This window comes from Natrix helvetica (genome assembly GCF_964273705.1).
Source record: "Natrix helvetica genome assembly, chromosome: 2".
NCBI classification, from domain to species: domain Eukaryota; kingdom Metazoa; phylum Chordata; class Lepidosauria; order Squamata; family Natricidae; genus Natrix; species Natrix helvetica.
Genome location: NC_138552.1, coordinates 287,485,277 through 287,507,360, shown reverse-complemented (window position 1 = coordinate 287,507,360; position 22,084 = coordinate 287,485,277).

Below are 22,084 nucleotides of genomic sequence, written 5' to 3'. Positions count from 1 at the left end.
GGAGCTCCGAGATTAACTCCACCTCCAACTCCCATCTCGGCTCCGGCTGGGGCTATCTTCTTATCTTGCTGGCTGTTTGACCACCCTGGAAGGCCAGTTTAGGCTCTATGGAAAGCCAGGGTGGTCGCTGCTCTTAACCCCCAACCCTCCAGATGGAAGAGGGCTGGGGAACCCCCCCCGTCAGAGAGCTCCGTAGTCGTACAGAGCTCAGAAGTCAGCAGCCATTCCCCCGGAAGCTCCTCCTCCTATCTCCTCCTCCTATCTCCTGGTTTCCTGCCTGGAAGGCTCCTAGGGTGGAGCTGAAAGGCAAAAGGGAAGCAGTATGCTCCCTTCCATATTTGGGCATACCACGTGCTTTGACATAACACTTATATATATACACATACACATACACACATATGTGTGTGTGTGTTTTTGTAGATTTTCACGGGTGTAGGTATGCTGGTCTTGTTGTATTCGGGTCTTTTCCCGTGTAAGATTGAGATTGTCTTGGCAACTTTTCGGCGAGGTCTCACTTGCCATCTTCAGGCTGGTGTTTTCGGCTTAAAGTGTGGTCGGAGCTGCCATCTTTCTATAAATCTTGGTGTGTGTGTGTGGAGTGCTGGCTTTGTTTCAGTAAGTGGATTGATTGGTTGTGTGGTTGTATCATGATTGGTAGATTGGTGCTGATTGGTGCTGGCTGTGTGTCCATTGTTGCTTTGTGTTGTAAGGTCTGGGTGGTGGGTGTGGCTCGTTTGTTGACTAGGGCTGGTTTCCAGATGTCTGGTAGGCGGGAGATATTGTCACGTTTATTCATGCTGTGGGGGTGTTTCTCTATTTCGATAGCTTCCATAATTATTCTCTTGTTGAAGTGTTCAGTTTTGGAGATTAATTTGGTTCCTTCTAAATTAATTTCATGTCCTGTAGCTTTAAGGTGCTGGAAAAGGGAGGAAGTTTTCTCTTTTTTTTTTCTTACTGCGTTCTTGTGTTCTGCGATGTGTGCATTTATTCTCCTGTTCGTTTGTCCTATGTTGCAGGGCAGATTTTGCATGGTATTTCGTAGACTCCTTGTTTTTCTAGCTGGATTTTGTCTTTGGGGTTTCTTAAAATGTTGGCTATTTTTTGGTCAGTGTTGAAGGCTGTCTTGATATTGTGTTTGTGGAGAATTTATTACAAACCTAATTACCAGCAATTACCAACCTAATCCAAAGTGAGACTCCCCCCAAGAATCGAGACACAGAACAGGACAACACCATCGCCCTCCTCCCTTACATCAAAGGTACCACAGATAAAATCAGCAAAATTGTCCACAAACAAATATGAAGACACTGCCAGAAAATTTCTCCTTACTTCTAGGCTGAATTTCTCTTTCTACCCGTTACTTCTTGTCCTACCCTCAGGTGCTTTGGAGAACAAGTCAACCCCTGTGACTGTCCCTCAAATATTGGAAGTCTGCTATCAAGTCTCATTTAGTCTTTTTCTTCCATAGGTTAGACATATCTAGCTCCCCCAAACATTCCTTGTACAATTTTACAGACCCCTTATCCTCTTCCTTGTTTTTCTCTGGACACCTTCCAGGTTCTCAGCAATTTGTTTGTATCATGGTGGGCGATAAAAAAATAAATAAAACAAAAAATACAGAGTTGAGCTCCTCCCACCCCCTCAAAAAAAATCCTTACACCAGACCATCAGCCCCATTATGCCAGCTCCATCCACATTCCCAGTTCCTGGGGGGAAGAACCTGTTCTTAATGGCCACCTAGAAGACTGGAAGGATTGGGGGCATTCATATCTTAGGGATGGATTGGGTCAGGCCTGCAGCCGGTTCCTTTTGGGATCTTTGGCCTGCCACACTAATATTCTATTCTACTATGCTGTTTCATTAGTTGGGAATTGGGAGGGGGAATAGTAAGGAGTAGAATGTGATGTTGCCAAAATCAAATTCCTTTCTAGAAAGCCAAGGTCATCCTTTGTCTCTGCACCTCTGCACCTGACCGGAACTGGATGGGTGGAACTGCCAACATGGCAGTGGGAGATTGGACCATGTGACGGACTTATGGGGAGCAAGATCATGAACTTTCAACTAGGTGGAGAAAACCAGGAAGCTCAGATTCGGGTTTTCCCAGATGTGCCAACATGGCTCTCTTAATAAATTGGAACTTTGAGCAATACTTTGCCTTGGACTCTGATTTACTTTTGGATGCTATTTGGAATCCTGACAGATTGTTCCATAAGGCAGGGGTGTCCAAACTTGGGAACTTTAAGACTTGTGGACTTCAACTCCCAGAATTCCCCAGCCAGCCATGCTGGCTGGGGAATTCTGGGAATTGAAGTCCACAAGTCTTAAAGTTCTCAAGTTTGGACACCCCTGCCATAAGGCAAAGACTACGACGGAAGAAAAAATGCTTCTGAAGTCCTGCTAGTTGCCATTTGTTCACTAAGGGGACCTGGATTATAGCTACCCGGCCAGATCTGGTGAGATGACCTAGAATATATAGTTCATGGCAGGACTATTGGGAGGGGCAGTGCCAAAAAGGCAAGATGGCGGCCACAACCAGAATGGCTGTGGTTGCAATCTTGACATATCTGTTCCTATTGCAGATTCCCCTTGTTCATGCACTGCCAGAGACTGGAATGTTGCACTTACTTAACAGAGTAACAGAGTTGGAAAGGAACCTTGGAGGTCTTCTAGTCCAACCCCTTGCTTAGGCAGGAAACCCTACAGCACTTCAGACAAATGGTTATCCAATCTCTTCTTAAAAACTTCTAATGTTGGAGCATTCACAACTTCTGGAGGCAAGTCATTCCACTGATTAATTGTTCTCACTGTCAGGAAATTTCTCCTTAATTCTTAATGCTCCTCTCCTTATTTAGTTTCCATCCATTGTGTCTTGTCCTGCCTTCAGGTGCTTTGGAGAAAAGATTGACCCCCTTCTTCTTTGTGGCAGCCCCTCAAATATATTGGAACTTGAAAAGCATCACCACATTAAGTATCTTCAGAAATAAGAAGTTTTCAAAAGTCAGGAGGAAAAGGGAAAGCGCAGATGTAGAAAACAAGTACCATAATAATTTTAAATGTCCTGTCCTTAATACGTTCTTGTTGGCTGAAGCTACGATAGGAAGACGCTGACATGAGGTGGAAAAGAGTGATGTATTATCAGGATAACATTATCTTGAGAAGGTATGGCACCAATACATCAACAGAGCAACAGAGCCTTAATGATATATGTAGCCAAAATGGCCCTGGCCAAAGAGAATGAATTTGGGAGACTCTGAACATGTTGATTTATTATAATTTTAAGCCCCTTTCAACACCGAATGTCTTTCTTTTTTTTCTTTTTTTGGTCAAAATTTCATTGATGAAGAAGTTAAAGGATAATCATTAACAGATACAGAAGTTTCAAGACATCCAGAATAACAGAATAACAGATTTGGAAGTGATCTGGGTGAAGAGTTGGGATGTAAAGGCAGATAGACTAGTAAAACAATTCCCTGATAACCCAAAGGGTCCATCTGCGGGGGTGGAGGGAGAGGTGGTTAGGATTTTGATTTAACCCCCTGTGTTAATCTTGTTACAGGACACAATCTTCTGATGAAGGGGGGCGGCCTGTCAGGCCTGGAAGCCATCTTTTGCATTGAGCCTTCAGGCCTGCCACATTCAATGCTGTGGGAAAATGGGAGGAGGAATAATATGGAGTATGGGAGATATATATAATCAAAATAACATTCCTTTCTCAGAGAGTCAAGGACATCTTGCCCTGCACCTGGAGTGGTGTGACTGGGAGGCATCTCCAGTTGGGACGGTTCCTGATTGGGCCATGTGATGGACATGTGTGTGCTGGGCATGGGCTTGTACTTTCATTTGGGTGGGGAAAACCTGGAAGCTTTCAGATTCAGGATTTCCCAGATGTGCCAATATGACATCTCTAATAAAATGGAACTTTGAGGAATTTTAAGCCTCGGAGTCTTCTTTCGTTAGGGGTGTTACTTGGAACCCTGACACCTGGAGGTCTTCTAGTCGAACCCCCTGTTTGGGCAGGAAACCCTACACCTTTTCAGACAAATAGTTGCCCAACCTCTTCTTAAAACGTCCAGTGTTGGCGCATCCACAACTTCTGGAGACAAGTTGTTCCACTGATTAATTGTTCAAACTGTCAGGAGAAACTTTTATCTCCTTCTCTCTAACATAAGTTGACTTAATGCGTCCATTCCATGTTGAATTTCCTGATGAGCCATGATCTTGTGTAAAGATGGGATATGTTTCCTTTATGTCAGGAGATCTCAGTGATAAGAGATTTATCTCGAGGTATGAATTGCTGATGATGCTGTCCTGATACCTGAAAATGTTATCAAGCAGTTATGCTTTATTTTAAACTCAGAAATGTTTAAGCTCTCAATTTTAGTACTGGGTTTCATCGTAACTTAACTGTCTTAAGTGCAACATCTTTATTGTTCTGCTCTTCCTTTCTCTTTCTCTTATTCTTACTAATTACTTTATTTCTTTTATCCTCTGTAATGTGGTTGCGACCTACGGTCACAACAATAACCCTATTGATTGATTGTGCTTGTGGTTTTTATGTTTAGAAGTCCCGGCCCTGTTTTTATTATGTTCATGTTGATCGTATTTTAATGAACTTAAACTTGTGAACTTTTGCTTTCAGTGTTGTGAGCCACCAAGAATGTAAATATAAATATATAAAATTAAAAGAAAGTCTGTGGGGGCTGGATTCCACATCTTACAAAATGATTGTAGGATTATGATACAAATTATCACATAAAGGTGATCATCCATTATATGCTTTCATACTAGAGAAATGGATACAGGTAATACAACCATAATTAAGCCTGCAATTACAACAATAAGCTGTGACGCTCATTAAGGGAGCAACACATGACCATTTTTATGATGGTTTTGCAGAGGTTGTTAAGTGAACGCAGTGGTTAGAATGGGATGGAATGGAGTGGACTGGAGTGGAGTGGAATGGAATGGCGTATAAGAATAGAATAGAATAGAATAGAATAGAATAGAATAGAATAGAAATAGAATAGGAATAGAGTAGAGTAGAGTAGAGTAGAGTAGAGTAGAATAGAATAGAATGGAATGGAATGGAATGGAATGGAATGGAATGGAATGGAATGGAATAGAAAGGAAATAGAATAGGAATAGGAATAGAGTAGAATAGAATAGAATAGAATAGAATAGAATAGAATAGAATAGAAAAGAAATAGAATAGGCATAGGCATAGGCATAGGCATAGGCATAGGCATAGAATAGAGTAGAGTAGAGTAGAGTAGAGTAGAGTAGAATAGAATAGAATAGAATAGAATAGAATAGAATAGAATAGAATAGAATAGAATAGAATAGAATAGGTTTATTGGCCAAATGTGATTGGACACACAAGGAATTTATCTCCAGTGCATAGGTTCTCAGTGGACATCCAAACAACAAAGTGATAAGTCATAAACCATAAGATACAATCATAAATCATAAGATACCAATAGGAGAAGGTAGTGAGGAAGATGAGATGATGAGAAGGATAATAGTGGTACAGCCATACTACATGGGGAAATACCTTAAGTCATAAGGCAGTGCTGTGGGAGTTAGGTGTTTCGGAGGCACAGGAGAAAAAGCTGTCCCTGTGTCTAGTTCTTTTGTCATGCAATGCCCTGTAGTGGAGTCCCAAGGGGAGCAATTGAAACAGTTTATGTCCAGGAGGTGAGGGCTCTGTACATATTTTCTCAGCCCTCTTTCTGACCCGTGAAATATGCAGGTCCTGTATGGAAAGCAGGCTGGTTGCAACTGTTTTTTCTGCAGTCCTAACTATCCGTTGGAGTCCTGTTCAGTTGCTATGCCAAACCAGACACTGAATGAGGTCAACAATTCCTCTGTAGAAATGTATCAGCAGTTCCTTGGGCAATCTGAGCAATCTAAACTGTATACTGTGGACATGAAGCGACCACCTCAGACATTAAGTGAACCATTGTTCACTATGGGGCATTTTATTGCTGGAAACAGGATGTAAATGCCAGTTTCCAGAGAAAAAGTCATAAATCGCAGTCATATGACTATGAATACTGTAAATACAGGCGAGTTGCGAAGCCCCCGAATTCCAATTGCCGGCTATTGTACAGATGTTGGACAACTTCGAATCTGGGTGGCAAGTAGCTTTTTTCGAGCTCTGTCGTAACTTCAAACAGTCGCTAAGCAGCTAGTTGCAAATCGAGGGCTACTTGTACTCAACAGGGCCCATTCAGAAGAAAGAAACATTACTCACAGTTCCAGGAAGTTCCAGCTAACTCCATTTATGACACACTTAAGACTTTGGGAGGGGGAATGTCAGGCCTTCTAGCTTTTAATTAATTATATTTAATTAATGGTGAAAAGAGTAAGGTTCTACATTTAGGCAACAAAAACGAAATGTACAGGTACAGTACAGGTGGTAACTTGCTCAACAGTAGTAACTGTGAATGGGATAATACAATTTTGGAGTCCTAGTGGACAACCATTTAAATATGAGCCAGCCGTGTGCAGCAGCTGCCAAAAAAGCCAACACAGTCCTAGGCTGCATCAACAGAGGGATAGAATCATCAAGCAACAAATTAGCGAACACCTAGAAGCAAACTAAGTAATAGCCAAAAGCCAACATGGGTTTGTCAAAAACAGATCATGCCAGACTAATCTTATTGCATTCTTTGACAAAGTGGCAAAATTAGTGGACCAGACGAATGCCGTCGATATAGTTTACTTGGACTTCAGTAAGGCTTTTGATAAGGTAAACCATAACCTACTACTAGATAAAGTAGAAGAATGTGGGTTTGACAGCATCACCACCAGATGGATTCATAACTGGCTGACCAACCGCACTCAACGTGTAGTCCTCAATGGAACTGCATCTACATGGAGGGAAGTATGCAGTGGAGTACCCCAAGACTCTGTTTTGGGCCCAGTACTCTTCAACATCTTCATCAATGATTTGGATGAGGGAATAAATGGGGAACTCATCAAATTTGCAGATGACACCAAGCTGGCAGGAATAGCCAACACTCCAGAAGATAGGCTAAAGATACAGAAGGATCTTGACAAACTTGAACATTGGGCACTATCTAATAAAATGAAATTCAATGGTGAAAAGAGTAAGGTTCTACATTTAGGCAACAAAAATGAAATGCACAGGTACAGTATAGGTGGTACCTTGCTCAACAGTAGTAATTGTGAAAGGGATCTTGGAGTCCTAGTGGACAACCATTTAAATATGAGCCAGCAATGTGCAGCAGCTGCCAAAAAAGCCAACACAGTCCTAGGCTGACAGTTAGAACAATTAACCAGTGGAACAACTTGCCTCCAGAAGTTGTGAATGCCCCAACACTGGAAGTCTTTAAGAAGATGTTGGGTAGCCATTTGTCTGAAACGGTATAGGGTTTCCTGCCTAGGCAGGGGGTTGGACTAGAAGACCTCCAAGGTCCCTTCCAACTCTGCTATTGTATTGTATTGTATATTTGCTTCATTCTCTTTCATTGTTTGTTTACGTTTTCCGTCTTACTCGGAGTGCTCGAAGGATGTAGGGGCTCCTCAGGGGTGGGATTCATCCGATTCGGACCGGTTAGGGCGAACCGGTAGTAACGGTCAGCAGCTGGCCCCTGTTTTTCCTGTCCTAAATTTCCCTTCTTTTTTAGCTCAGCTGATTCGCATGGCCCAGTGGACTGCTGCGTGTCGGCTGTTTTACTCACTGGCGCTGAAGTAGAAGGTACTGTAGGAAGTTAGCACCCACCCCACGCCTAGAAAAATGAAATATACTTGGAAATATTGAGATGGCAGAATATTATATTTCCCTGGATAAGAAATGGGGAAACATGTTTTTAGGCAGGAAACAGACTCACTCTTAATAGCCCCCACCTTTGTTAATGGGCCATTTAAAAAAAGCCTGGGCCAATGTAGTCTACATAACAAAGATTCCTCCCCTTCAGTTTGAGGGTGATGGGATTAAGGCATGGTAGTATTAGGCCTTTACCCATATCACAACACCTGGGGAAAAGCAATGCTCAACCAAACTTGGACTCAAAGCACAACCTAAAGAGTTGCCCCTGCATGGCCCCATGGGCATCTGACAACCAATCAGAATACATTTCTTACACAGGAACAGGAAACGGAAGTGGGCTTGAACATGTGGGTAAGGCCACACTTGGAATACTGCATTCAGTTTTGGTCACCACGATGTAGAAAAGATGCTGAGACTTTCTAGAAAGAGTGCAGAGAAGAGCAACAAACAGGATTAGGGGACTGGAGGCTAAAAGACATGAAAAACAGTTGCAGGAACTGGGTATGTCTAGTTTAATGAAAAGAAGGACTAGGGGAGACATGATAGCAGTCTTCCAATATCTCAGGGGTTGCCTCAAAGAAGAGGGAGTCAAGCTATTCCCCAAGGCTCCTGAGGGCAGAACAAGAAGCAATGGGTGGAAACTAATCAAGGAGAAAAGCAACTTAAAACTGAGGAGAAAATTCCTGACAGTTAGAACAATGAATCAGTAGAACAGAAGTTGCCTCCAGAAGTTGTGAATGCCCCAACACTGGAAGTCTTTAAGAAGATGTTGGATAGCCATTTGTCTGAAACGGTATAGGGTTTCCTGCCTAGGCAGGGGGTTGGATTAGAAGACCTCCAAGGTCCCTTCCAACGCTGCTATTGTATTGTATTGTATAAAGTGTTAAAAAAAAACAGCAAGCCCCTTCTTTCCCCTTTCTTCTTCTTCACCCAACATCTGGAAGCATGTGATCACTTTTTCTGTTCAGAAACTCGAACCACGTGGTCCTGTCCACCATCAAACCATCTTTCCAAGCAGCCTTCATGTCTCCAGTGTCTTCTTCCCCACTTGGAACTGAACCCAGAAGGACATTTCTTCCAACAGTTAAAATGGGCAGTTTTTGAACACTGCGCCCCCGCGCAAAGCACACATTAGGTGCACACACGTGCCTGCACACACGCCTGCACACGCTCACCAAACCGGTTGTTAAACCAGTTGCATCCCACCACTGGATTCAATAGTTGTTGTTTTTTTTACTGTGCTTCTAACAGCAGCCTGAGGTAGCCAAGTGTCTTTCAAATGAAACGAAATGAAAGCGAGAGAAGTTATTTTCACAAACAACACCTAGAGGAAACACGGAGACACAGGAGGAGGACATCAGTCTGTGATTTACACCAACAGCTCACAAGGATGGAGGCAATAGATAAATTGCATAACTAAATAAATAAAATAAACCCCCGTGACAAGGTCCTGTCAGCTTGCAGCATTTTCAGAGTACTGGAGCAGCAGTGGCGAGGAAAGATTTAAAAGGCAAGAAAAGGGGGGGGGGACAAAAACGGAGAGGCGTTTAAGTTAGTCTGGGTCATCCATCTCAACCTGCTATCTAATTAACTATGGGTAGTTCTTAGGGAATAGATTTAAACCTACTTTAATAAGTGAGGGATTCATTTTTAGGCTTGATTTTTGACATGACAATGGCCTTCGGTTACCATACGTTTCAGACTATAAGACATACTTTTTTGTCTCTCAAAAGGGGGTGAAAGCATCTGTGCATCTTATAGACCAGGGGTGTCCAAACTTGGGAACTTTAAGACTTGTGGACTTCAACTCCCAGAATTCCCCAGCCAGCTGGCTGGGGAATTCTGGGAGTTGAAGTCCACAAGTCTTAAAGTTCCCAAGTTTGGACACCCCTGTTATAGACCGAATATTGCTGAAGCCCCACCCATCCACCGGCCACTTTTTGGGCTCCGCACACCCCATTTTCAGACCTTTTTTTGGCCCATTTCGAGGCTTTTTTTAGCCCATTTTTTTCCCAAAAGAACCCAGGTTGAAAAAAGCCTCAAAAACAGGCTGGAAAAAGCCTCAAAAAACGGGCCAGTTTAAATTTAGGTGCATTTTATAATCTGAAAAATAAGGTATTTTATATTCATGTATGTATTTTTTATTTTATTCCAAGAAAGCAGTGCCCTAGCATCTTGATGGAGCTTTGCGCTTTTCAAATTGCAGTGACTGCTGTCTGAACTCTCCCAAAAAAAGGAAGAAGAGGCTTCACTCAGTAATTTAATTGTGTTTACATCTAAATTACAGCTACACATCTTCTTACCACGGGAATGAACTGTTTTGTTTTTCCTCCTTCATATCACAATATGAAAGAAATGCATCTTCATAAAAGTGTGTGCTTTCCCCCCCCCCTTTCTTTTCACGGCTATAGCCCTGACCCTGAAGGCAATCTCCACCTCCATATGATTCAGAGGAAATATCTCCTAAATTGTGGCACCTCGAAGATGTGTGGACTTCAACTCCCAGAATTCCCTAACCAGCTTGCTGTAGCAGATAAAAAGTGCAAAAGTAACTTTTAGCCTGTCCTTTCTTATTAAACAGGATGTGTTTGTTTTAATTTTAAAAAGAGGGGAAAAAAAGTTCACCCACCCTGAAAAATTGGTGGCTTTGCACCAAATTTTTAAGGTAGGTTCTGGCAGGCTTTGTAAAGTGCAAACTAGGACCTGTGAATTTCCCAGCCCAGCTTAGTGTATAGTATTTAACAAACTGTGGCAAATATTGAGCTTAGAAGCTTCTTAATACAATACAATACAATACAATACAATACAATAGCAGAGTTGGAAGGGACCTTGGAGGTCTTCTAGTCCAACCCCTTGCCTAGGCAGGAAACCCTATACCGTTTCAGACAAATGGCTATCCAACATCTTCTTAAAGACTTCCAGTGTTGGGGCATTCACAACTTCTGGAGGCAAGCTGTTCCACTGATTAATTGTTCTTGGATGAGAAGCGAAACATCTTCAAAGAAAACCGGACAAGGCGGGTGAATCTAGAATGATTGTAGAGAAAAGCCACAAAAAGGGTGAAAAAAGCATGCAAAAAATGGGGGGTTTGCGCCTCTCATGTGTGCATGCGCACTGGGGGGGTCGCGCATTGCATTATGGCTGCAACACGCCCGTGCACTCCACCCCTGCACTCCCCCCCCCTTATGACACGCAAGCCAAAAAAGGTTCTCCATTGCTGGTATACGGCAGGAGATTGGATTAGAACAGGGATGTCCAAACTTGGGAACTTTAAGACTTGTGGACTTCAACTCCCAGAGTTCCCCAGCCAGCTGGCTGGGGAATTCTGGGAGTTGAAGTCCACAAGTCTTAAAGTTCCCAAGTTTGGACACCCCTGGATTAGAAGAACTCCAAGATTTTAATAGACAGATTTAACAGGCAAATTAACAGAGTTGGTGGGGATCTTTTGGTCATCTAGTCCAACCCCCTGCCCAAGCAGGAGACCCTACACCATTTCTGACAGATAACAGTCCAGGCTCGTCTTAAAAGCTTCCAATGATGAAGCTCCCACAACTTCTGAAGGCAACTTCTGTCCCATTCTGAAGGCAAGCAAGTCCCTTCCAAACCCTGTTATATCCAACACACCTTCCTCCTCCTTTTCCCCCACAACAACAACCTCGTGCAGTGAGTTGGGCTGAAACAGAGTGACTTGCCCAACGTCACCCAGATGGCTTTCTTGGTTAAGATGGGAGAAGAACAAACAGTCTTTTGCTTTCTAGGAGAAATTCCCTGACAGTGTGAACAACAAGTGCATGGAATTGTTTTTCGGCTGCAGTTGTGCATGCTCTATCGCTGAAGATGTTCCAAAATAGACTGGACAACTGTTTGACTGGTTGATAGTACAAAGGTCTCCTGCCTTGAGCAGGAGGGTGGACTAGAACCGTGATGGCGAATCTATGGCAGGCATGCCAGAGGTGGCACGCAGAGCCCTCTCTGTGGACATGTGTGCCATCGGCAGCTGCTCTTCTGATTTCCAGCATGCACATGCGCTGGTCTTCGGGGGTGCCGGAGCACTGGAAAACAGCCTGAAAAACAGCCAAACATTTGGGCCTTTTTTAGGCTGTTTTTTGGGCGTTTTCAGACCATTTTCCGGCCACTGTTTTTCAGCCATTTTTAGGCCATTTTTTGGGCTGTTTTCATGCCAAAATGCCCCAGAAAAGAGGGATGCAGACACCGGCCAGCTGGTCTTTGGGATTCCAGTACTCTGGCCTGCATGAGCATGCCAGCACATTCTGGTTTGGGCACTCGGTGCCGAAAAGGTTCGCCATCACTGGACTAGAAGATCTCTGAGGGTCCCTTCCAGCCCTCTCAGTCTATGTTCAGATTCATCTATGGTTCCAGCCTTACATTCCTGTACAGGGGGATTTCCAGATAGCACCATCCCCTCCCCCCCACCCCCGGGCGCCCCCCGAATAATCCCCATTGTAGGACAGCAATTTTTCTGCTGGATGTCGCATTTTCCTCGCCACCAGCTAACCCCCGCCTCCCCCTGCGCATTTTTCTATATGGGAACTCAACCATCTTCTAGCCTAAAGGGTTGGGGATCCACAGACAACATAAAATCCGCCTGGAAGCTTTTCATTAGCAGAAGGGAAAGTAAACAAACCAATCAAGTATCCAAGGTCAGTCAATAAACACCAGCAATTATGAGTTGTCATTTGCATAGCATCCCCAAGAAGAGCCCACCGCCCCTCACGAATGCAGTACGCAACCGGCGCGGTAGCCTGCCCTGAGGATCTTACAGCGCAAGGCACAGTCGCGTTGAGACAGCCTTTGAAACCTGGGGGAAGGATGGGAACCAAGCAAATTTCTCCATTATGCCTCAGGCTTACGAATTAAAATTCTAGAATAGTGCTTAGTCACTGGGTTTCACCCTGAACACTCAGTGATTTCTACAGAGAGAGGTTTATGAGTAGGGGCAATTTAAACTGATTAGACGGCTCTTTTACCAAAGCACAGAGCTCTTAAAGCCTACACCCCTGTTCAAGCCATATCGGTATAATCTTGAGACCAATGAATCGGAATACACAATCGAGCCCCGAATTGATGTTGGTAAGGGAGACATTTGCCCCATTTTACGACTCTTCTTGCCACGTTTGTTAAGTGAATCTGGCTTTCCCCATTGACTCCGCTTGTCAGGAGGGTCACCGAAGGAGATCACACGACCCTGGGACACCACAACCATCATAAATACGAGACAATTGTCAGGCATCTGAATTTTGATCAGGTGGCCATGGGGATGTTGCAAGGGTCGTAAGTGTGAAACGGTTGCAAGTCATTTTTTTCAGTGTTGTTGTGTTGGAAGAAATGTCCTTGTGGGTTCAGTTCAGTGGTGGGATACAACCGGTACGCCCCAGTACGGGTGCACCGGTGCCAGCTGGGAGCACCAGGTACCGTTCCGATATGGTGCTCCGGAGAGCCCACCCGCCCGCCTGCCCACCCTCCTTACCTGTATTTGAGCCAATCGGGGCTTACACGCATGGAGCGTACAGCACCTGCGCGGCGCTCCGCCGAGCAGCTGCAGCATCGCGGGCGGTAAATACACATGCACATGCTGCGTGAGTGCATGTGTGGACGCCCGGCCCCGTTGCATTGTACCGGTGGCAACGGGATCCGGAACCTACCACTGGATCAGTTCCAAGTGGGGAAAAAGACACTGGAAACATGGTGGCTGCTGAGAAAGATGGTTCTAATGGTGGACAGGACCTGGGGGAAAAGGGGATCACATGCCTTGAAGATCTTGAAGAAAAAGGGCAGAGAGGCTGAGGGAGCCTGAATTTTATACCCTCTCTTGGGCCCTGCCTTGGTGCTTCCTGTTCCTGTGTAATAAAGGTATTCTGATTGGTGGTCAGACTCCAGGGGGCGGGGGTCTTAGCTAACTTTGTAGGCTGCCTGTCTCCCAGGCTTGGCTGAGATGTTGCTGGGTGATGATGTAATGAAAGGGCTTTGGGGTTCCTATTATGGCTGGGCCTGAAGGAGGTAGATCTTTGTAATGTAGAATAGACTGGCTCAGGCCTTAATGGCCCATTGACAAAGGTAGAAGGGGATGGGTTTCTGCCTCCCTTTTAGGGGAAAATATTCTGTCCTTTTAAGAATTCCTAAAATATCTCATTTTCCTAGGAGAGGGATGGATGCTAACTTCCTATAGTTGTAACTCCAAACGGTCATTAATTGAACTGTTGTAATTCAAGGACTAGCTGTAATGCTTTCTCCCTACCTTTTTCATTTCATTGTCCTTAAATTGTTCCCAGGCTGGCACAGGACAGAATTATCCAGAGGGAAGGATACAAAAAAAATTCAAGATGGTGGCTGTGTGATAAAAGCCGTACTCCTTTTTGATATAGAACAGGGGTGTCAAACTGGCAGCCCGCGGGTCAGGTGCGTCACGCGCAGGTCGCGCCCATCCCAGCTCCACGAAGGGGAAAAACCTCACGAAACCTCACATGATGGCAATGTGACCCCGCGAGTTTGACTCCCATGATATAGAAGGAGGGAGAATATTATTACATAGGCCCGTGTTGGCGAACCTATGACACATGTGCCATAGGTGGCACGCGGAGCCATTTGTCAGGGCATGCGAGGCGTTGCCCTGTCAGCTCCAGCATGCATGCATGTGTGCGCTGGCCCGCTGACTTCAGCCTTCTTTTGAGGCCGTTTTGGGCCACCTCCAAGGAAGCCTCCGGAGCGCGAAAAACCGGCCCTACGGGCAAACTGGAACTTCAGGAATGGACTTCCAGTTTGGTTGTAGGGCTGTTTTTCGCTCTCCGGCGCCTTCAGGAGCCTTCAGCATTCTCCCCTGAAGGTTCTGGAGGGCAAAAAACGGCCCTACGAGCAAACCGGAAGTCTCTTCCTGAAGTTCTGATTTGCCCGTAGGGCCGGTTTTTCGCACTCCGGAGGCTTCACGGAACCTCCTGGCACCTCCAGAGAGCCTCCGGGGGGGCAGGGGATGATGTTTTTGCCATCCCCAGGCTCCAGACGCTTTCTAGGAGTCTGGGGAGGGCAAAAAAAGTGTGCCAAAAGTGGGGGGGAGCTCTGATGACGTGGGCATGCACGCCGGAGGGGAGCACGCGCATGCGCGCTGGGGTCGCATGCATGGCATTAAGGGTGCGGCATGTCCGCGTACGACCCCCCTGCGCTCCTCCCGCTTTTGGCATGGGAGTCAAAAAAGGTTAGCCATCACTGACATAGGTCATAACTGTATACATGCTAAACGAACATTTCTCTCGCTCCTTAACATAAGAAGGCTGGGTGGGCCATCAAAGGAAACTGAATGAGGGGAAATTCAGGTTGGGGGGAAGAAAGAAATACAGAATTCTTTGCATAGGCCAACAAATGGGATTATTTATTGCCTGGTGTCAATACTATTCAAATGACAGGCTACACCATATTGTGGCTTGTCTTACCATGTTCTCCAAACTCAAAACCACAATCATTTTCTGGGAGACGGTTAATCACAATCACAGGAGTGTTTGCAGGATATGGTAGAACAATGTCAAGATGGTAGTTGCGATATTGTAATTGAAACTCTATTTTTTTATAATGTCTGTTGACTTTTGTTAAACCACAACCGGTGGACATCCTTTTACAATCAGAAACTAGAATGTTCTCCTTGGATAATCATCAGTATCACGTATGCCTTAGTAGTACCCAAAATGAATCAGACGTTTACAATTAAGGGGTCATTAATCTTCCAGGAAATTGATGGAGAGACAGTTCTGCAACCCAACAAGACAGACACAGACTTCAAAGGATAATTAGAACTGCAGAAAAAAACAATTATTACCAACCTGCCTTCCACTGAGGACCTGCACACTGCACTAGTCAAAAAAGGGCTGTGAAAATATTTACAGACCCTCACATCCTGGACATAAATTGTTTCAACTCCTATCCTCAAAACGAGGCTACAGAGCACTGCACACTAAGACAACTAGGCACAAGAACAATTCCCCCCCCCCCCCGAATGCTATCACTCTGCTAAACAAATAATTCCCTCAACACTGTCAAACTATTCACTAAGTCTGCATTACTATTACTATTACACCAAGAGCATCTGCACCAAAGACAAATTCCTTGTGTGTCACTTGGCCAATAAATAATTCTATTCCATTCCATTCCATTCCATTCCATTCCATTCTATTCTATTCTATTCTATTCTATTCTATTCTATTCTATTCTATTCTATTCTATTCTGTTCTGTTCTATTCTAGAAACACATGTAAAGGAGATGTGTGCAGGTTGTCTTTGTCTTAGGATCAATTAGGATCAAAATTTCCATTGCTAAGCAAGTTAAGTGGGTCACACTCAGTTTTATTACCCTTTTGCAACTATTGTTAAATGGATCCTTGCAATTGTTATGTGGGGTTCAATTTTGCTTGTACAGTAAGTAAAGGAAGCAACGGGTGGAAACTAATGAAGGAGAGAAGCAACCTGGAATTAAGGAGAAACTTCCTAACAGGGAGAACAATTAACCAGTGAAACAGCTTGTGGGTGCTCCATCACTGGATCTTTTTAAGAAGAGACTGGACAGCTACTTGTCTGAAATGCTATAGGGTCTCCTGCTTGAGTAGGGGGCTGGACTAGAAGACCTCCAAGTTCCCTTCCAGCTCTGTTCTGATTCTGACTACCTGTATGTTGTTGCTAGCATGGCTTAAGTAATTGGGCCTCGTCCAAAAGTCCTCAATTTATGTTCTTACGATTTAATCCATAGTTGAGTTGCCTAAGTTTAATGCTTTTTAATTGTGTTTTATTGTCATTGTTTGTCATCTCTCTTGATCACCACTTGGTGAGAAGATGAAATAGAGATATAAATCAAAAAAGCAAGCGCATAAGATTTAAACTCCTTTGGGCGCCGTTCGAATGCTGCAGGCGGAGCAGGAAAGCGAGTCTTGCCATCTGGTTTAAATTCCATCACAAAAGGGATAATTGAGATGGACTTTTATCAAGGAACCCAAGCAGGTTAGATCCACAGCCATTCATTTCTCCAGCCCCCCCCCCCCCTCTCCAAAAAAAGGCTGTCCATGGAGGGAAAATTAATATATCACGGAAGAAGCTGTACATTTTCAATGCCACGCGCATGCCAGGCCTGGGAGAATAAACACCATCCGTCTTTATTTTGGGGCTATTCCAGCTTAGTTTTATCATCATAATGGATTGGAAGCATCAAAGTCAGCGGTCTTAATACAGAAAAAGAATTTGGAAAAATGTCTTCTCTTGGGCATTCGTGCAGCCAGCCGTTCTGCTTAAAACTAGACTGAACGCCTCTTGTATGCCAAAAGCCAGGATGGCATCAAGGGTGGTTTAGCAAGCTATCCGCAATGATGTATTTATTTATTTATTTGTTTGTTTTATCCACTCAGGGACTATTTAGCCACAGTTTATTTATTTATTATTTATTATTTATTTTACCATGCTTCTAGACCGCCCCCTCTCCCAAAAGGGACTCGGGGCGGTGTACAGTCCATGTAAAGAATATACAAGATACAATAAATAGAATTGAATATGTACAGTTAGAATGGAGGAGGTTAAAATAGAATTAAAAGAACTGTACAGAGCCAGTATATATAAATATAATTTTAACCCTAAAACACACACAAATTAAATTAAAAACAATACCCCTAAAAAACCAGTTAATAGTGCATTTACCAGGAGGAACAGTTGTAATTATGCCAGGCCTGCTAATCGGAACAGGTGAGTCTTCAATTTTTGCCGGAAGGAGCGGAGGTCAGTAGTGGTTCTGATGTCGGGGGGGAGGTCATTCCAGAGGGATGTTGTCCCCCATCCAGACCCCGACGGCTTCCAAACACCGGGACATCACTTCGACAGCCTCGTTGGGGTGGTTTGGGGTTGAAATATACAGCTGAGTATCATCAGCGTAGAGGTGATACTCAACCCCAAAACCACGGATGATCTCACCCAGCGGCTTCACATATGTGTTGAACAGGAGAGGCGAGAGGACCGACCCCTGAGGCACCCCACAAGTGAGTGGTCTCGGGGTCGACCTCCGCCCCCCTGTCAACACACATTGCTTCCGGTCGGAGAGGTAGGAGCCGAACCACCGCAGAACGGTGCCTCCGACTCCTATCCCCTCCAACCGGCGCAATAGGATACCATGGTCGATGGTATCAAAAGCCGCCGAGAGGTCTAATAGGACCAGGATAGAGGAACAACCTCTATCTCTGGCCCTCCAGAGATCATCGACCAACGCGACCAAGGCTGTCTCCGTGCTGTGCCCGGGTCGGAAGCCGGACTGGCGGGAGTCTAGATAATCGGATTCGTCAAGGTGTCGTGGAAACTGCTGCGCCACCACAGTTGCTTCTGGAAACGCAGGTTGATGTGGAATGGTTGAACCCAACAAGGAAGCGAAGTAAGAAGTAGCTCTCTGAAAGAAATTTTAAAAGAATTCCAGTCAGACCCTGTTGCAGTTTGTTGCTGAAAAATCAAATCTAGAAAGCACACGCAGATAACTGGATTCATTAATTTCTTTATATACATAATAACAGCTGGATTCATTAATTTCTTTATATACATAATAACAGATGAATAAATGTACAATACCAATAGTAGATTCTTTCAACGTGGTAAAAGTTACAAGCAGAACACAAGCAGGAGAAAACAGTTTCATTTCAGGGTTCAGAGCAGACAGAGTAGTTTCAGTTTCAATTTTCAGCACAGACTCAGATCTATTTAAGCTCCCATTGGCTAACTTAGTTGCTATGCCTATGACCTTGTTACCATGTCTCTCCCAGTCATGAATATTCTAACAGACCCAGTATATTCAGATTTTAAGTCCAATCTCTCAGAGTTTTCTAACTCTTTCAAAAGAAACTGCTAGGTTTAATAGAGTAAACCAACAATTTAAAGGGCCTGGGCTGGATGAACTTCAGGTAGACCTTTTTTTCCTCAGTTTCACCTTTATTTTTATTATTTTTTTATTTAGTTTGTCAAACATGTACAAGATAACAGCTATAAGTATAAACACGGATATTAACAAGGTAAATGAGTACAAATAAATGGGGACAGTAGGACAGGGACGGAAGGCATACTGGTGTGCTTATGCATGCCCCCTTTTCGGACCTCTTAGGAATGGGGTGAGGTCCACAGTAGACAGTTTAAGGTTGAAGCTGTGTGGGTTTGAGGATGTAACAACGGAGTCAGGTAGAGCATTCCAGGCGTTGACCACTCTGTTGCTGAAGTTGTATTTTCTGCAGTCTAGTTTGGAGCGGTTTACCTTGAATTTGTATCTATTGTTTGCCAGAGTATTATTATTGTATTAATGTCCAATATACAGTGTGGATTCCAGGCAGACTGGCTGTATTCGAGAATTGGTCTGGCAAAGGTTTTGTATGCTCTAGTTAGAAATACAATGTTACCAGAGAAGAAGCTTCACAAAATTAGGTTAACAACTCTTAATGCCTTTTTGGCAATGCTGTTACAGTGACCTCAGGGGCTTAGAACATTTGAGATGAGTACTCCCAGGTCTTTGACCGAGTGAGGGCTGTCTATGAGGTCGTATCCAGCCAGCCTGTATTTGGTGTTTTGATTTTTGTTGCCAACGTGTAGGACAGACACATAGTCCTCAAGTTATGACCACAGTTGAGCCCCAAATTTCTTTTGCTAAAGCGAGACATTTGTTAAATGAGTTTTCCCCTGACTTTTCTTGCTGCAGTTGTGAAGTGAATCATTGCAAGTTGTTAAGTTAGTCACACAGTTTTTAAGTGACTCCGGCTTCCCCATTGACTTTGCTTGTCAGAAGGTCACAAAAGTGACCCTGAACCACTGCAACAGTCATAAATAGGAATCAGTTGCCAAGTGACTGAATTTTGATCAAGTGGAGGAATACCTCTATTGCAAACTAATGTCTATTATGTTACGTTGTCCTTTGAACATAAGGCCTCCTATGAGATAACAGGAGATTGAGTTTGGGCATTAATCAATACTTTGTTCAGTGAAAAGTTTCTCTCCCTTTTCAAGAAACTCTTGCTTGATCAGAGCGTTCTAGACCATCTCAGATTTTTCTCCAACCTTTTCTTTCTAGGAAAAGTTGTAGGGAAAAATGGGTGGTGGTGGATTTCCAGAGAGATCTAAAAGAAGTGTTAATACCACTCTATAATGCCTTGTAAGACAAAACTTGGAATATTGCATCCAGTTTTGGTCACCATGATGTAAAAAGATGCTGAGACTCTAGAACAGTGTTTCTCAACCTTGGCAACTTGAAGGTGTCTGGACTTCAACTCCCAGAATTCCCCAGCCAGCTGGCTGGGGAATTCTGGGAGTTGAAGTCCAGACACCTTCAAGTTGCCAAGGTTGAGAAGCACTGCTCTAGAAAGAGTGCAGAGAAGAGCAACAAAGATGATTAGGGGACTGGAGGCTAAAAAATATGGAGAACGGTTGCTGGAATTAGGTATGTCTAGCTTGATGAAAAGAAGGACTAGGGGTGACATGATACCAGTGTTGCAGGGACTGCCACAAAGAAGAAATGGATGGAAATTCTCCAAAGCACCTGAAGGCAGGAAAAGAAGCAATGGATGGAAACTAACCAAGGAGACAAGCAACCTAGAACTAAGGAGAAATTTCCTGACAATTAGAACAATGAATCAATGGAACAACTTGCCTCCAGAAGTTGTGAATGCTCCAACACTGGAAGTTTTTAAGAAGAGATAGGACAACTGTTTGTCTGAAATGGTATAGGGTTTCCTGCCTGAGCAGGGGTTGGACTAGAAGACCTCCAAGGTTCTTTCCATCTCTGTTATTCTGTTAATAATTAAATAGATCTCTAGTAATCAGGTCAGAGACCAGGATACATAGTGGCACTTGAGGATGATCCACGGTGCTTCTTACAGTCACTCCCTTCTTTGTAAGTTCCTAACTGGACTACAGTAATGCATTGTCCATGGAGCTACCCCTGTAAAGCATCCAGAAGCTACATCCGGTACAGAACGCAGCTTCCCAAGCAGTAAAGGGCTATAGCTATGGGTATATCATGATGACCTTACTGCTTAAGGAGATGCACTGACTGCTGGCTGGTTTCCTGCTGTGCTTCAAGGTTCTGACTGTCACATTCAAAGTTCTGCATGGCTCTAGACTTGATCATCTGAGACAACCACCATCCCATATTTATCTGTCCATCCAATCAATCAAAGAGGACCAACTCCTCCGAACACGATTGCCACCTGGTGGGCAGTGGTGGGATTCCAAATCTTTTCCTACCAGTTCTATGAGAGAGAGCTTCGCGCGCATGCACAGCACTCAAACACCGCCCTCAGTGTCAGTGCTGGTGAGCGCAGGTCTTTTTTTAGCTCAGCTGAGGCACGGCGCGAATCGGCTGAGCTAAAAAAATAAGGGAATATAGGCCAGGAAACAACAGGGGCAGGAGGGTGGGGCCAAGCAGTGGTGGTTTTTGCCGGTTCTCCGAACTATTCAAAATTTCCGCTACCAGTTCGCCTGAACCAGTCCGAACCGGCTGAATAACACATCTGCTGGTAGGGCTCCATCTGACACTGGAGGAAGAGACAGCTTGATTGGCTGTAGATTGGAAGCACGTGATTGCTTGTTTTTATGTTTTAATTTTGATTACTATATTTTTCGGAGTATAAGAAAACGGGCTGGTTTTTTGTCAAAAAAAGGGCATGGATAGCCTTTAGGAGGTTTAAAGAGTGCTCCTGGGAGCTGGGGGGGAGGCAAAATTGAGCAAAGAACGGGCTGTTTTCTGCTCATTTCTGCCCTCCCCAGCCCCCAGGAGCACTCTGAAAGCCTCCTAAAAGCTATGCACAGCCATTTTGGTGAAGGGGCGGGGTTTCAGGAGGCAAAAAATACTGTATTCAGTGTATAAGACGCACCAGTGGTGGGTTCCTGCTGGATCGCACCGGATCGCGCGCGCTCCCTTTCAGCGCTCCACCTGGCTTGCGCGCTCCCTTTCAGCGCTCCACCTGGCTTGCGCGCTCCCTTTCAGCGCTCCACCTGGCTTGCGCGCTCCCTTCCGGCGCTGAAACCGGAAGTACAGTTTTGCCCGGCCCTGGCGAAGCAACGACGCCTGCCTGCGCTCCACCAGCTCGGCTGGGAACGGAGATGTTTCCTCAGCGGAGCGGAGCACCTGAAAAGTCTTTTCAGGCGCTCCGCTCCGCTGAGGAAACATCTCCGTTCCCAGCCGAGCTGGTGGAGCGCAGGCAGGCGTCGTTGCTTCGCCAGGGGCGGGGCAAGACTGTACTTCCGGTTTCAGCGCCGGAAGGGAGCGCGAGAGCCAGGTGGAGCGCT